A 17,270-nucleotide genomic window follows, 5' to 3' on the forward strand; every position below is an offset into this window, starting at 1 on the left:
TTTATCAACAACATATAACAATGTTAATATTATACCACATTAATAGTCCTAAATAAATCAACAACTAAGTTATAGATGCATTATTGACTTGTTGCAATCTAGATTATTGTGTTGGAGCCACTTGATAATAACTGTAAAAAATGAAAATCATGAATAAGTATTCTTAAGATATTTCAGATTCACTAAACTAGTTTGAGTCATTACATTTATTAACAATGTTTATCCTACACTTGCTTTTGCTAAGGGTGCATCAAGAGTAGTTGTTTCTAGGAATGAGTTGAAGCCTACGGTAAAGGTGCTAATACCAAAGGCAACTAGATCTACTATTGAAATGAAAGGTGTTTTTAGGGTTGAACATTACTCTACACATCAGGCACCTACTATTGTAATAGCTGACTAGAGGGCTGCAATTGTGATAGTTGCTACACCAGCTGTTGTTGTGATAGTTGCTGAGCTTGGAAGGAATTTGCTAAAGAGAGGAAGCAACATTTCGCTAGATTAGAGACTGAGAAACATGAAACTACCCATATTTAGATGGTTGTTATGAGTCTGGTGCATGGCCAAATGGGGTTTGTTGAACATGTTGTAAAGATTGCAACTATGGACCATACTATTGCAAAGACTGATGGGCCTGCAATTGTGAAGGAAATTATGTGGTTTGTTGGGCATGTGGTTGTGAGTTTTGTTGCACCTGTTGATGATATTTTTGTAAAGATGGTTGGGCTTGCATTTGTAATTGAGATTGTGTTGGTTGTTGGTTATGCAATTGAGAGGATTGCACATGTTGACCATATCGTTGCAAATTCAATAATCACTACAATTTTTGCAACTGTGAATGAGATTGCATGGATTGATGTTGATTTTGGAATGGTGGTTGCAACTATTGCTGTACTTGGTATGTTTTTTGTACGAGTGCTAACCAATCTTGAACTTGAGTCTGATGTTGCAAAGAAGATGAATTATAGCCCTATCAAGGACAACATCCAAAACATCACAAAATGTCATAAACAAAATACTATCCAAACCATTTCTACAGGAAACTAAAAAATCAAATCCTTGTCAAAACTTATCAAATTAAAATGTATCATACCGATTGGTCGATACAAAAAGAAAAAGAAAAATCTAAAAAATACCTACTGCAGAGAAGGGGTAGTCACCCTTGCAAAGCCTCCTACTAGAGTAGACACATGAAGAGGCCCTTCAACAGGGCCATTTACTAAAATCTGGGGGCCACTGATAGATCCAACATGTACATCACACTTGATGTCTATATTAAACAATGATACAACTCTCCTTAAAAATATTACTAGAAACTCCCAAATGTTTATAATATATTATATATATAAATAATATAATCAACAAAGTAATACTCGAATGGCCTTACCAATGGTGAATGTCCTCCTACAAGTCATGATCTTCCACTGGGAGTTGATGGCCTGCCATATGGATGTTATCCAACTTGTGGGGATGGTATTATCATATTTTCTACACCCATGAGCCACCAGTTTCTAGGTGTACCATGTCCTCCTATATGGCCTCCACCACTCACAGTAGGCCTACATGAGCAACACAAATGATTCTACTAAATACATTATTTGAAGCCTCCAACTCAAACACATTAAATTACTAATGGCTTACCTGGATCCAAATGGTCTTTACTGTTCAACACCAAAGTCTAGTCCTCTAAACATAGGGCCATTTCTAGATAATATAACAAAAAAATTAACACCTGAAATAAGTTGGGAATACACTAGTATTTCAAGATACATATTGATGTAACATTTTTTAGGTGACAAGATAAATAGAAGTTTGAACATCACATCTCCAACTTTGGGTCTTTTAGGCTTTGCAAACAGTACAATCAAAGGTTGATTGCATCCCTAAAAAAATACATTTTTGTAAGGCTAAAATGTAGTTTACGTTTGAGAACTATATAAAAAATAAGCACCCACTAAAGGAAATATTAGCAATTGAAAACACAATGTTTACCTTCATTTTGAAAGCTCCATGTAATTTGGTAATAGCTGATGCATCCATTTATCTAGGTAGAAATTATTTTGTTCTATTTGTTTTTTCATAGAACAGTAAGGACATGGCATAAAGGAAGTAAATGGAAGATAAGACTTTAGGTCAAATAATTACCCTAATTTTAGTTTCCTCAATTGAAACAACAGAGTCCAACCCATAAAGGACTTGTAAAGAAGCTTTAAAATCTAAATCTTTACCAATCTTAGCTTGTATGCCCATGAATACAGATTAGCAAGGATGATTTTAAATGAGGAAAAGTGTCAATCTCTTCATAGTTGAATCTTAACATTGCATAAGATAGAATCAAAATTCATTGAATCTTACTAGCCATCTTGGAGCTTTTGGGATTAAAAACGCCCAAGAACCAATAAACTACAGGGAACTACACCTATATAAACACAAAGTATTGGGAATACGAGCGTTCTTTAGCAAAAATTTCATGCAATTTTATCAAAACAATTTCAATCATACCTTCTCCTCTCTTTCATATAATTGCCACCAATATACCTGCAATTCCAAGATGCCTCTAGGAAATGAACATTCCCAATAGATATACCACAAATATACCAATTGTTATGGAAAGTTGTTTCACAAGTAGTCTATTAATTTGTTACAACTCAGACTTTGCAAATGAAAATAATTTACCATATGTTATCATTAAGGGAATTATACAGGTTCACTTATCAACAAATATTGATAGTGTGCAAGGATCTTACCATGTTGATTGTGCCAAGATCTCCACACAAGTGCTTAGGAGCTATCTCAATAATATGCAAAGGCACTTGAAAAGATAATAAAATAAAATGCAGATAATTACATAAATATATAGTACATTCTCCTTCCTGATAACTCTAAAAAGTAACCCCCTTTATTAGGTATGGTAGATTCTAATTGACTAGTTTCCAAATGTGAGAACGAATGCAATATGGGAGAATAAGATAGCTGACTGATACAAATAAATATCTAACATCAATGAATTTATATTTGTTTGAGTTTTTGACAAGGTAACTATGTTTTCATACCACAATGTTGACACGGAATTCAGTTTTCAATGCATGTAGAAAAAGTAAAAGCCATCTCTTAATATGTTTTCTATGCAAGAAATCTAATTTACTTTAGGTGTAGATTTGAATACTTTTGTGGCTAACAATGATTTTCCATTTGATTTTATATTATTCACAAGAAAAATGAGGGTGAAATTTGTTTTCATTTGTTGTTAGAAATAATGAATAAGAATTAAAATTGGAAAGCAAAGACTATAAATCTCACTATGGAGGAGAAAAAACACCTAATAAGTAATGACAGAAAAATTGAAATTGTATTCACTATAAATGAATGGTAAATTAATGAACTTACAGTGAATGATATGATTCCTACTCCCAAGCCTATCAATATCCTACCTAGATATAAAATTGAGGAATCCTGCACCCAGATAGCAATAATCAAATTAACATAAAAGTATATTATTTTCCTATACAAGCTACATAATTTTTGAGACTAAACTTTAAGTTTAATACATGGAGTCATAATTCTAGGATCATGCATATATGACATGTAATTTTATTGATATAAAAGTATAAATTTCCTCTGCCAAACAAATGGATGTCCACCCTAGAATGTTTGGTATTGAGGCCACAACCAGTGCATGTGTATATAAAGAGAAAACTCAAAAAAAAAATTGAAACCATACAAGGGGCATCTTACTTTAGTTAATATTGAAAGGAATAAGTTAATTGATGTATCAAGCTATATTTTCCTTCAAAAATCATGAATTCCTAAGAACGTACCGCTTTTCTTCCAATATGATCAGCAAGTAGCCCAGTGATCATAGCCCCAATCATTGTCCCCAACATTGGAAAGTGATCCAAATAATTTAATAAAGAAAACTATAAAATTTAGCAATCGATTCATCAAATAATGGTATGCTTGACATTCCCAAGTCTAGCTGAGAGAGGGGCATACAATTTCCCAATAGTATGCAACATACCTTAGAAATGGTTAGTTTGAGATCATTCATGATACTACTCTCAATAGGCTATGAATAGCCATTCTGTTGAGTGATCTATAGTTGCCAACATTTTAAGCTTAGTTTAAACTAGATTTGAGTGGAACTCATGGATTGAAAACTATGAGATAATATTGTGCTCAAGTATTTTATATAATATTGTGCTTAAGTATTTTATTTTGTTGATCAATAGATTGTATGTAGTATAACAAGATTTATAATTGATTTCTATGTAGTATAACATGATTTATGATTGATATCTACTCTGGGTCACTCACCAAACATTTTGAGTTGTTAGAGGAGAGAAATAATTCAGCATTGATTTCATTGAGATTGGAATAGACAGATTCTTCTAAGTAAAATCAAGTGTATCACAAGTATGGTTGTTAGATTAATGAGTTGTTTAAGCTTGTCTTCAATATGTCTCTAAGATAGAAGAGTGACCCAATAGTGAAGAAATATCTGATAATTTATAACATTTTTCCAAGAAGCATTGTTTGTTGGAACAATTATGGGCATATCAAATTTAATTTTTCAGAGGAGAGAGATAATTCATCTTTTATTGCATCAAGCTTTGAACAAACAAATTATTTTGAATGAAGTCAGGCAAATGAAAAGTGTGTTTTTTGGGGGTAGTTGTTAGTTTAAACTATTTTGTTTAAGCTTGTCCATGATAGGGCTCTAAGACAAAATAGACCCAATAAAAAAACAAGGTCTAAAAACTCATAACAATTTATTAAAGAGCATTGTTTGTTGGAACAACTATGGACATGTGAAGTTTGAGTTGTTAGAAGAGAGGAGAGCTAATTCATCTTTCATATCATTGAGATTTGATTAAATAATTTTTTCTGAATAAAATTAGGTGTACCACAAATGTGGTTGTCAGATCATCTTTAGCTTAGAATGTCTTTTTTAAACATGTTAGTGATCTGGTTCTAAGATAAAAGTCACCCAATAGTGAAAAAAAAAGATCTGAAAGACTGTAACACCTTTATCTGAAGTATTATTTGTTTGAGCAGCTATGGACATATGAAGTTTGAGTTGTCAAAGGATATAGAGCTAATTAATCTTTGATTTTATCAAGCATTTTTTTCTGGATAATTTCAGGTTTAGTGTGTGGTCTATCTCTAAGATAGAAGAGTGAAACAATAGTAAAAATGACTAGAAAATTTGTAAGAGATTTATAAGAAACATAATTTTTTGGAGTGTGGACATAGAAATATCTATTTTATGTCTATTTATTGAAGTTTATAATCTTAAAGATTTAATTTTTCTGTCATGAAAATATCCTAATCAGCCATCTAGGCCTTATGAGGTGGTAAAAGCTCCAACATATTCCTTGATCTAGCCGAGGGTGATCCTTCTCTAATAATAAATACCATCCTTCATACAATAAAATGGATCATTAAGTAAATAAGCAAATACATTGCCCAAAAACATCTAAAATGCCCTTTACCTGACCACTATTCACTTGATGGACTGAATGTGGTAGCAAGAAAAGTGCACTGTGTACTGTGCACTTGGTAAAAAACACAACAACATATCAAGACAATAGAGAAACTTATCATTAAAAACCAGCCATAACTATAAAAGAACAAGTGAGAACCTTACCAAATGATACATGCATCCCCAGTTGAGTGATCTGTAGCAACCAACATTTTGGCTGAAAATGATCAGCCAATACATAGGTTTCAAGCAAAGCAGACATCACCTAAGTGCCATCCCCATGATACTATGGATGAAGGGATCAATCCCACAGAGGATTTTAAGGATTTCCAAGAGGGACTAAGTAACATCCTCTTTAGACATGAAAGGTCACAAGCTTCTATGCTACAAAGAAAGAGCAAATTCACAGATTGCATAGTCGCATCCAATGAGAGTCAGGACGTTATATTGTGGTGTGATTTAAGTAGCTTTAATTTATATGAATAGGAAAGATAGACCTTGTATTAGGTATTTTTTAATGTAGCCTTCGAACATGTACATATACGGACAATGAAGGGTCATTGAAATGTACTTTTATTAAAGAATAAATGAGTAATATTGATGCTTTGATCAATATTCTTGACTATCCTCTATAACAACATAGTTTTTACTATTTCCAAGACACTTTTCTATTGGTAAATGGATTGAATGGGTTCTAAAACATATTTGGATTTTTAGCACAATGAATTAACTCTGTTATGGATGTAATTTGAGCATTGACCATGAATTGTAGAGTAAGAATAAATGAGTTTTCTAAAAATAGTTCTAAAACCCTCATTTACTGGTGTTTGATCAATCATGAGTTGATAACTCCTATATGCACCAAGGAAAAATCCTCCAATTGTGTGATCTAACACTATACTAAGTCTTCTTTTAATGTAGAATATTTGATTTCAAAACACCACATGGCTGTTGACATATTTGATGCCCTAGCAGGCTTACATGGTAAATTTTCATGGTTTTAACATTTAACAGTCAACTTAATTGATCTCCAATTGTTGATGTTTAAAGGTTCTTTGGAAGGAATAAAAAGGATCAAATAAGTTTGAGACAACACCAATAATCTCCCACAACATGTATGACAATGCATCCATGGAAGATTGGCACTAATTTTATGTGCATACAATTGAGACTGTCATGCAATGACAATCACAGACACAAAAGAATTCTATTTATTTCTAAGGTGATCTAATACCTAATGAAGTTTAGAATGGATCATCTTTGGTCTAATAGCCTTGCAACTAATGTACATGGTCTTCACAATGCTGATGACCTAAATCCTCATGTTTTATGTTTAAGGCAGTGACAGTCAACTTGTAAGTTTTATTTGTCATTAAATATGTGATTTATTGTTACATTGTGTGTGAATGGAAAAGAGGATGGAAAATTGACTAGCCTTAATGATTGTTAATGGATTGTGATTAGGATTAAGATTGTTGAGACTTAATATTCTAATGTGGACAATTAATGTTTTGACTGTGGACAACAGATAGAGACATTTTGTGTGATATGGTGACGCGGCTTAGTAAAGTACTCTTTTGAAAGGTAATGTAGAAGTCTTACTATTGATGAACTATTGTTGTGCATTTCCAAATAAGGATTAGGCATGGAGTAGTGGTTGTGACACCAAGGGGCAATAGGCCTTGAAGCTGATTTTGTAGCATGAATGTGAACCTTGAGATTGACTATGGTGAGTAACTAATTTGATGATGCAAATGATGATAACTATGATGAATTTGAGGATATTTCTTTCCCAATGTATGGATTTTGTGAAGGTTAGATATGCTATGGAAAGATGTGGTTGTGAAAGTTCTTTGTTCCCTATAGAATTTTTCCATTTTAATGAGTTTATTTGATGAACAAATTGTGGATCTTGGAATTTAATCTTGTTATATGCTTTATTCAAAAGCTAATGGAGTTTGAATTGACTTTGGATCAAAAGAATCCTTGAGGGTTTTATTAGTTGTGCAGGATGCTCTACATCAGGAAGTGATAGATGGAGTCAAATCTATGGATGAGGTGGGAAAGGTCAGTGACAACTTGGATAAGTAGTTCAGAAATCAGGAGCAATCAAGGGCATTTTATATGAGCTCATATTTTATAGGTGCTCACCAGAATGAACAGATACAAATGATTGAGATGCAAGGGACCAATAGGAAGTGGTCCAAATCAGTTAAAAGTTCATGAGTGTTCTTCCCAATTGCACCTCTACACATAGGTCAACTTCGTTACCCAATGATGCATTTTCTATACACATTGTTAAAGCTTTGCAAGGCTGCTATTATACTAGGTTATCATCTATTTATAAACCCAGCTGAGTGATATGTAGTAGCCAACATGATTTGTGGGCTTAAGCTTAAAATGTTTCATAATTTTTTTGTTTGTTAAACTTCATAAAAACTGGTTTTTGGAGTTTGATTGAGTAGCACCAATACATTACTTTTTCAAATGAGCTGGATCTATTTATAATTTTCAAATTGTTTAAGCTGCAAAGGGATGTCTCAAAATTAGGCTGTAATACAATGTCAGAAAGAAAAGAAAATGCATGATTTTGTCACATTCGACCTGCAAATAATTTTGCTCTTGAGATATTTGTGTGAGACGACAATTGTTGGAATTATGTTAATCTGCTATATTGGCTGGAATATGGTCCTTATGTAATATAAATTATGATTGTTAATACACTCATTCCTGATTGATTGTAAGTTTCGCTGCCATCTATTATTAGTAAATGCAAAGAAATCTGAAAAGCTTCCTTCAACCTTGATTAATGGAACAAAATATATCCTAGAAAAGGTTATCAATTTTTTTTCCACATTATAATTGGTGGTTCATGCTACTTTCTTTTGAATTTCTCTTGCAACATAATTTATTTTAAAAGATCCATTAATGTAGATTATCAACCAGATAATCAAAATGTTAACATGGAAAATGTTTGAATAACATCACCTTCCTGACAGATTGATAACTCACTGTTTCAAAACAGCTTTAAAATTTTTCTAAAAAGGAAAGCATGAATAGGAAAGAGGACAAAAGACATAAAAAAAAGGGCGTGCTCAAGAAAATGACAGAAAGGAAAGGGGCCCTTTGGTTTACTCGATGCACCACATGTCAAGAAGAGTGCAAAATTTTAAATGATATGATGCCATTGTGGAGGTTACTACAAGCATACAGGTTCACAGCCTGTTCATCTGTTGGAAATGGTCAAGCTGACCACATTTGATTTTGCAAGTTTGGAGGTTACTATAAGCATACTGGTTCACAGCCTGTTCATCTGCTGGAAATGCTCAAGCTGACCACGTTTGATTTTGCAGGTTTGTACTTGACCGTATGCTTTGGCCAAGAGAGTATAGAATTTGATTCACATTGTTCCTAACTTCATCGCTGAGGGCATTATGATATTATCGGTTGATGCACAGTGGCTCCAACTGCACTAAAATCTAGTGTCCACATTCCCAGCATCAGCTTGGTGTGGATTGTTGCATGCTGAACTAAACAACTTTGATTACACATGAATGCTGAAATATACAAAATGCATTATATATATTTTCCTAAAACTTATGCACTGTTTAGAAGGGAGATTTTTACTGGCTACATGCATAGTTTTATTGCCATGTAGTCTACATGTTCGATTTGATTGTATCCATCCCAATTTTTTTAGGAATAATTATGTATCAAGGATGCTGAGAACATGTAGAAAAGTGAAAATTTTCATATTCATGTGAATTTTTTGCTGCCAAGAATCAGGAAAACTGCCCTTTTTGGGAGCATTGAGTGATTCTTATTGAGAAGACTTTTGGAAGCAGTTTTCACATTGACATGTTCAAAATTCATAGAGTTTTGCATATAAAGTATGTAGACAGGGTGCATAATGCCACAACATGACATATGATTCCTTCAGTCCAATGAGGAGGCAAAAGCCAGACTGTAATAAGATAATTGTTGATTTGCGCAAGGAAGGAATAGAAAGATCCACTGTCATGACATCTGGTAGTCATTACTTCAAGAAAAATTATATCTATTGTGATGATCAGATTTTGGTTCTCCATGTACATGCACTACCTGTAATGAGAATGACATTTGGATGGTATTGTTCTTGTGGTGATACCGATTTGTCTTTTTGAATAGGAAAACCCTCCTCGATGGAAGAACCCAACACCAAAATAATGTCAGTTTATTGAATAATACAGAACCTAAATACAATGTTCACAACTTTGACCAATTATAATTCCTCCTATGAGTCCAAAAATACTTAAAAAACAATCCATAGAATGCGTTGCTCAACAATATTAGACCTGCAAGATCATATGCTTAACCCGCGAAACCATCTACTTTTCGCATGATACACTTTGAATATTCATTGCTTTGAAGAATTAGTTGATAGACACCGAAGGAATATATATTATTGACTGATCAAGTAGTCTTCTATAACAAAGAGAAAGGAATATAAATGATGTTGTGTCATCCATAACCATTCCATAAACAAGAAAATATAATATCTAACACCAAATTTGCATGGCAGATGCCATACTAGGCTACATATCATCGTTGAAAGAATAAAAGACTCTTGGTGTTCTAATTAACATGACACTTCAACATTCAAGATCTATTCAGTTACACACAAGAGGCCCTCCAGCACCAAAAATGGTGACGCTTAATGGAAATGGCCACATACACATTAGTTACAATATTGATTACTCACATTATATGAGTTACATGGGGTATTCAAATCTTTGCTCCTATTTTTCTCCCTCTGCTAAACTCGAAAAGGGCTTGTCATAGTTAATGGTGGAAAAGGTGTCAAATCTTATTTCAAAATCTATGACACTTGACCACTGTTGAATCTTCCCAACTTAGAGGTCAAATATTCATTTCGGCCAGTAACATTTGAATCTCCTAAGATGCAGACACCTATAAATGCTCCCTTCTTGTTTGAGTTAATGGAGGTAAGAAATCCCTCCTCCAGGGAACTTTTTGAGAAGAGATGGATTGGAGGCACCATATCACAGAGTACAACTATGATTATTTTTGTGTTCAAGCCTGAGATACTTGAAGTTGAAGCAAGAGTTGAAGGTCTTCAAACAATTCCACTTTGGTAATCCTAGTACCAAAAAGAAAGAATTAGAGATAAAACTCTAAGAGATAGAGAAGACAACTAATCAACCTATATCTTCTACCTTAAGCTATTGACCCTAAAAAAATTGAAGAAATGAAATATAGAGAACTTATGTGGAAGCACCAATGAAGGGATCTATGGGTTAAATAGTATCACCTTACAACTCTTTCTTTTGCACAACTACTTCATTACAAAGGCTCTCGAATCTTATTGAAAGTATTTGAGTATTGAGGTAAGAACTGAGTATCTTTAGTTTATACTAAAGAATGATATTTGAAGAGCAATAGTGGAATTCTACAGGAGTCTTTTCTAAACTACTACCTCCAACAACTTCCAAGAGCAACAGTAAATTTTATCTTGAATACCAAATATATTGAGTGACTAGGATGTTCAAACCACTAGGAGGAATTAGAGTTGGTTGTTCTTTTAATGCCAAAATATAATATTCCTCAACCTAGTAGATTTAGAGTGATTTATTTAAAGAATGTAGTGGTTAATCATATTCTTTAAGGGAGGAAGAATCCTGACATTTTAATTAGATGTTTGATGTTAAATAATTCAATGGTTGTCTAAATTCCCCAAAAGAGAGGCAGTCTATGGCAACATCAGGTGAATTTCTCTATGCAACAAAGTTAATAAAATCCTAGAAAATAAATAGCTGATTGCATGAAATTAGTTCTCAAATTCATCTCTTGAGAGCAAGGTGGATGTAGGGGCAAGCACAAGGAATTGGGTTTTATTATTACTCAAAGCACAAATATAAGAAATTTATAATGATTAAAAAGCTTTTCTGTTGATCCATTAAAAAAGGATTGCAAAGACTAGTCTTTTCTCTAAGCAATGACATGGGTAGTGGTTTTCTCTTGAATTGGTCACCTTCAATGCAATTCAATTCTAAGCAAGGTTTATGTTAGGGTAGATAGTAATTTGGAGAATATAAGAGCGGGATTCTTAAAGGAGAAAAAAATGGTGAAATAATGCAATCCATTTCCTATCTATGCTTTGTAGAAGACACTCTAAAGGTGAAAGTTTCTATATCTACATAACCCTTCAACCTTAAGCAATGTTTGATTACTTATTTTCTAGCTCCAGGACAACTAACTATGATAAATCCATGACTGTATTCTTTCATAACTGAGATTTTATTTTGAACAACATATATATTCCACTCAAATACTTGCTCATCCCCTTGTCAATCAAACCTTTAAGAAGAGAACAATGGAAAGATCTCATGGACAAGGGGTGTTTGAATTTAGCTAGGAGAATTATCCTTGTCAAATTAGTCTAGCAAGCTCTCCGTATTTAGATGTTTTTAGTTCTAACTGCCTAGAATTAGTTTCAAAGAAGATTGACAATATTCAAAGACAATTTGTAGTTAATGCTTAAAAATAAAGGCAGGTAGCACTTAGTTACTTGTGATATTGTGCTTTAAAAAAAAGCAAAGATGTCAAATACATAACATCTTATCTTATTCTTTTGGAGTTCCCTTGAATTGCCATTTTATTCTTGTAAACTACTTTCATCAATTAAAAACAAACCAATGATGTCTAGGAATTCATAAAAGATTAAACACTATCGAAGGCTTTGACAAAGAAAAATGGGCATCGAGTCAAAAGTAAAAATAATTTGAAGATGCCTCTTTTATATGATATTTGTCAACATCAATTACATAAAAGGGCCAACAATATAGGAGTCTCTTTAGAGGGGATGAGGATGAGGAAAAGGGCCGACAATATGATAGTTTTGTATATGTTTGGAATCAATAACCACCTCTAATCTTAGTTTCTTCAGATAAATAAATAATTAATCTTTTCACAAGGGGCTAGATAATGGTGATCAAGGATTCTTGGTTTGAAGAGATTGTGGAGACTTTAAATTCTACGAAATGAAAGGAGCTTTCTACTTGGAAAGAGGTTGAGTTTATTTCATCAACACTTTCTTGAATAGGATGTATATGACCATCAATACTCAAAAAATCTTAAATGGATGAGATAGATACCTGAGGGCATAATGGAATACATAAATATGTAGGAGTGTAGAATTTAACTAGTTGCAAGTAATAATGTTTTGAGAGATTGGAAGTCCATCATGAAGGTGCAAACTTTTAAGGGATATAACCATGAGACTATTAACCACAAGAGAGAAATGAAGAATATGAAAATCAAATGCTTGACAAGAAATTGCAATGCTTTGATGTAAATTTTTATTATGTCGATTATTTAAAAATATACAAGAGAGCTTGCTTATATAGGCAAAAGTGAGGAGGGAATAGTTATAACTGCTCCACTACAAATATTTTCTGTATGGTGAAATAAATTAAATGACACCTAATAAATTATTATTAAATGATTATAGCACGTGTCTCTTAGCTATCCTAAGTAAACTTTAATTGTAATTAATAATTACTTTTAACACCCCACATTAAGTGCAACTTAGGAAACACAACTATTATGCAAATGATGCAAGACTAAGATGAATATACAATATGTGGATCTTGGCTAGTGATCCATGTTGGGCATCCATGCACAAACAATCTCTCATAAATGGAAAAAAAGGAGAAAAAATAATACAACAATCCTTTTCAATAAAGAGATGTGCAAAAAGTGATGTGATGTATGGATTTATTACATTTGTATCCCCTACAAACTTCGTCCATCATGATAACGTGTAAAGAGAAGGGATACCTATTCGAGAATATTCTACAAATCTGAAGTAGAAGAATGAGATGCAAAGTCAATAAGGCTTGAAATGAAAGAATCTTGAAGACATGAAGAATCAAGTAACTCCTAGTGTGTCAAAGTCCTTGAGTCGATGTCAACAATAAACTTCAATGCGGGACGAAGTTAAGTTATGAGAAGATTCAAAAATCCATAAAGAGAAATTTCATTACTTCATATACTAGATGAAACTATCAAAGGAATAAAGGATTCATTATCACAAACAAAGTCAAAACTTTGCATCTTGTGTTGATGATTAGTCAAACCCACCACAAGGACATCACCATCCACATGATGAATGTAAGTGGAATTTGAAATGAGCTCAAGATTGCCACATGTCCATTAAAAACTTGGGTCTATAAAATAGAGCATATGACTAAAGAGAAAGTCCTTTTTAGAAAACCAACAGACATTCAACTCTCATTATAGTGTTAGGGGCATTCTCACAGCAGTAGGTCAGATTAGAAAGAAACCCTTCAAAGATGAACCATTCATCTTGGGGACAAAAACCATTGGCATAAAAATTCTTATCAAGTTGTATCCTAGAAGTACCCTAAAAACTGAATCATGTTTGTAGACTTCTCTTTGAATGTATAATAGAGAATAGATAAACAAAAAAAGAGATAATGAAAAAATACATAACTCCCCATTTTTGGCACTTTGTATTCAATATGAAATTAATAAATGAAGGACATTCAAACAAACATATTTCTGAACCCTAACTCGCCTGCAATAAAATTAATTATTTTAAATACAAAATACTATTAGATGAAAAGTGAAGGGTGAAATCAGCCTTACCACATTTTGGTTGAGTAGTAGTAGTGGTCCTTTGTAATAGAAGTGTAGAATTGAGTGACTTTTGCTATCTTAAATTTGTGTCTTAAATTTCAAGTTCTAATTCCTTTGCCTTCCTGTAACAATCCTAAATAAAAAGACAATTCCTTCACCTTCTTGTAACAATCCTAAACGAAAAGGCTTTCTTAGGGAAAAACTTTGTTGATTCCCGCCATGTTTTTTTATTGAGAAATTCATGGATACTAAAGCATGCGTAAAATGAAGATTAGCTTAATGATGATTTTATTTATAATTTGGTATCTTCAAACTTTTAATAATATAAAATTAATTTTAAAGTATATTTAAATATAAAATATATACTATAAATTCAATGATTGAATAAAATACAAAATTTAATCTAAGAAGATATTTTTTAATATTTGAAAAACAATTATAATAAATTTTATTTTAAGTTTTTAAATTAAATTTTGTTATAATTTTCAATCAAATTTAATGAATATGAATTTAGATTTATATTTCGAAAATAAAATATTCTTGCATAATTATGGAGACTTGAGAAATTTGTTTGGCTATAACATAATTCACATAGATTTATAATTGTGTAGATCCAATCTTGTTAAATAATAGAAACCATTACACAACAAGAATGTCATAGTTTTCTTATTTTAGACATACTTTAATATATTTTATGAAACCTTAAAAAAATAACATTTATCAAATTTTGCAAAATTAGCTTTAAAGAAGATGTTGTCAATAAGAAGAAGAGTAGTTGCAATAAAATTTGATATCTACATAAGAAATGTTTGAATGTGATTAGTCATTTCCTTACAAACAATAATGAGATTAAGTGCACCAATTTAATTTGTTTGATCGAAGGGAAAAGAGACCAATAATAAAGAAAGTGTACTTGATTCCTAAAGGAACAATCTCGAGTTATAAATGTTACTATTCTTTGGACCATGATAGTAAATAATTGTTCAAATATTGATTGGATATGAATCTTAAATATTCTAGGTCCTTAAATGAACTAATGAATTGTGAAGATAAGGCACTTAATAAACATAAGTTAAGAACCTTATTAATGAAAGTTTGAGTTATTTGTGATTAGCCTTGAAGGGTAAAATGAGACAGGGTTCTAATAGAGAGTGTAGAGGGTGAGTGTTGTTACAAAGTAAGGCCATAGCACCTATAAAGATAGTGAAACCACAATTAGCACAAGAAAGACAAGTTCTAAGTGTCATGAATGACTTATAGAAAATAAAATTAACCTAATCCATAAATAAAATTTATAGGAAGTGAAGAGAGAAAGTACAAATGACTAATTATCGAGTCACTTATTTAGTCATTAATTTGGCAGTTTATATAGTTAGTTGTGTTTAGGTGACTAATTAATAGTGACCAATTATCCAATCACTTGTTTAGTCATTTATTTTGTAGTTTATTTAGTCATTACTATTTCGTTAGCCTTATGATTTTACTCGGTGACCAAATTAGTCACTATTTACTCGCCTATATCTATAAACTGTAAAGAAATAGAGGAATGTGATTAGTTTTAGTCACTTGACTAAAAGTTTTAGTGATGAGACTAAATTTTTTAGTCACATTTTCACATATTTGCCAAAATGTACTAGTGATCCTAGAATTTGATATTGTCCCTTATCTTCAATTGAGTTGTCATTTTTGGTTTTGTGGGTATGTGATGATTTTCCATTTTAATTAAATCAAATTAAAAGATAATTTAATGATTTAATTTAATAGAAATTTTATAAAGAAATTTGATATTTAATTATATTTAATTAATTGAGAAATTAATTAAATAAAAGAAATAAATTTAAAGATTTTATTAAATTTTTATTTTTTGCATATTGCTATTTATTTAATTTAATCATAATTATTTAGGAGTTTTATTTTTAATAATAAACTCTAAATAATGTTATTAATCAAGTTAATAAATATATTATTAAAAATGTCTCGTGAATTGTAATGTCCCCATTTTAGTAGTTGACCAAGTGTGTGTGTGTTAGCCTTGTTCTACATGGTCCCGAGGGCTAACGAAGGGTTTAATGGGATCCTGGAGTGTTTTGGCCTAGTCATTTCCAGTTTGGGCCAAAATGAAGTTGATTTACTCAGTTTCAAGCATACTTACTATTTTTAGTAAGTTAACAGGACACAATGCATGTCAATTTTGGTGATTAAATTCGATACTCCTTGGTGAGAGCTTTCTGAGGAGCTATCACTCGCATTATTCAGAGTCTGATTGCTAATACATTTTAATGCCTGAAGTTTTATTAAAGTAACGTCTAATTTAATTGTAAAATAGTAAAAGTGTTACTTTCATATTTATTTTATGGTGATGTGTACCCAAGGGAGACATAAGGGGTATTTTAATATATGTTTTATATATTACACATCTTTTATCCCACATTGCCCATATGAGTTGAGCGAACCCTTGGAAATAGAATAAAAAGAAGCATTTGTGGCTTCATGAGGAGGTTGAATATGAGAAGAAATTGGTGTGTGAGTTGCAGCTCCGTTCTTGGCATTTGAGGATGTCTATCCTCTCTTGTAACATTCTAGACGTCATTCCCTTGGGGTTTGGCCTTTGGAATTCTTTTTTATTGGCTTCATTTTCAAGCAGTTTAATTGCATTTTCGGCTACAGGTAGATTTGGTATTTTGCTCATATCTTCTTCACTACTTGTCCGACGCTTATGCCGCTTGGAGGGAATGGTATTATGAAGGTAGTAGACTGATTGGAGGACAAAGCATTGTAGCAGCAAGTTCATAAGCATGGGCTGGAGTATTATGACAATATTGCTGAAGTAATTAGTGAGTTGATAAATCTGCCATGTATTTGGTTTTATGAATTCTGAAAATAACATTTTATTAGCAGCCGTTCATTTTCACTTTGCATATTATTGTAGTTTCTTTCTTGTTTATGTTGTATGATACCAATTCCATGCACGAAACACAACAAACAAATAAACGTTTGATTTCCGGAGTTATAAGGGGTTTTAAGAAGTTGAATGCAAACTGTTTGACATAATTCCTTTCAGCAATTTGGTTTAGTTTTTTGGGACATCCAGGGGTGCCCATTACAGTGGTATCAGAGCTATAAGTCCTGC

The sequence above is a fragment of the Cupressus sempervirens genome, chromosome 1 (assembly GCF_028749045.1).
Source record: "Cupressus sempervirens isolate cs-2001-9-10 chromosome 1, ASM2874904v1, whole genome shotgun sequence".
Lineage (NCBI taxonomy): Eukaryota > Viridiplantae > Streptophyta > Pinopsida > Cupressales > Cupressaceae > Cupressus > Cupressus sempervirens.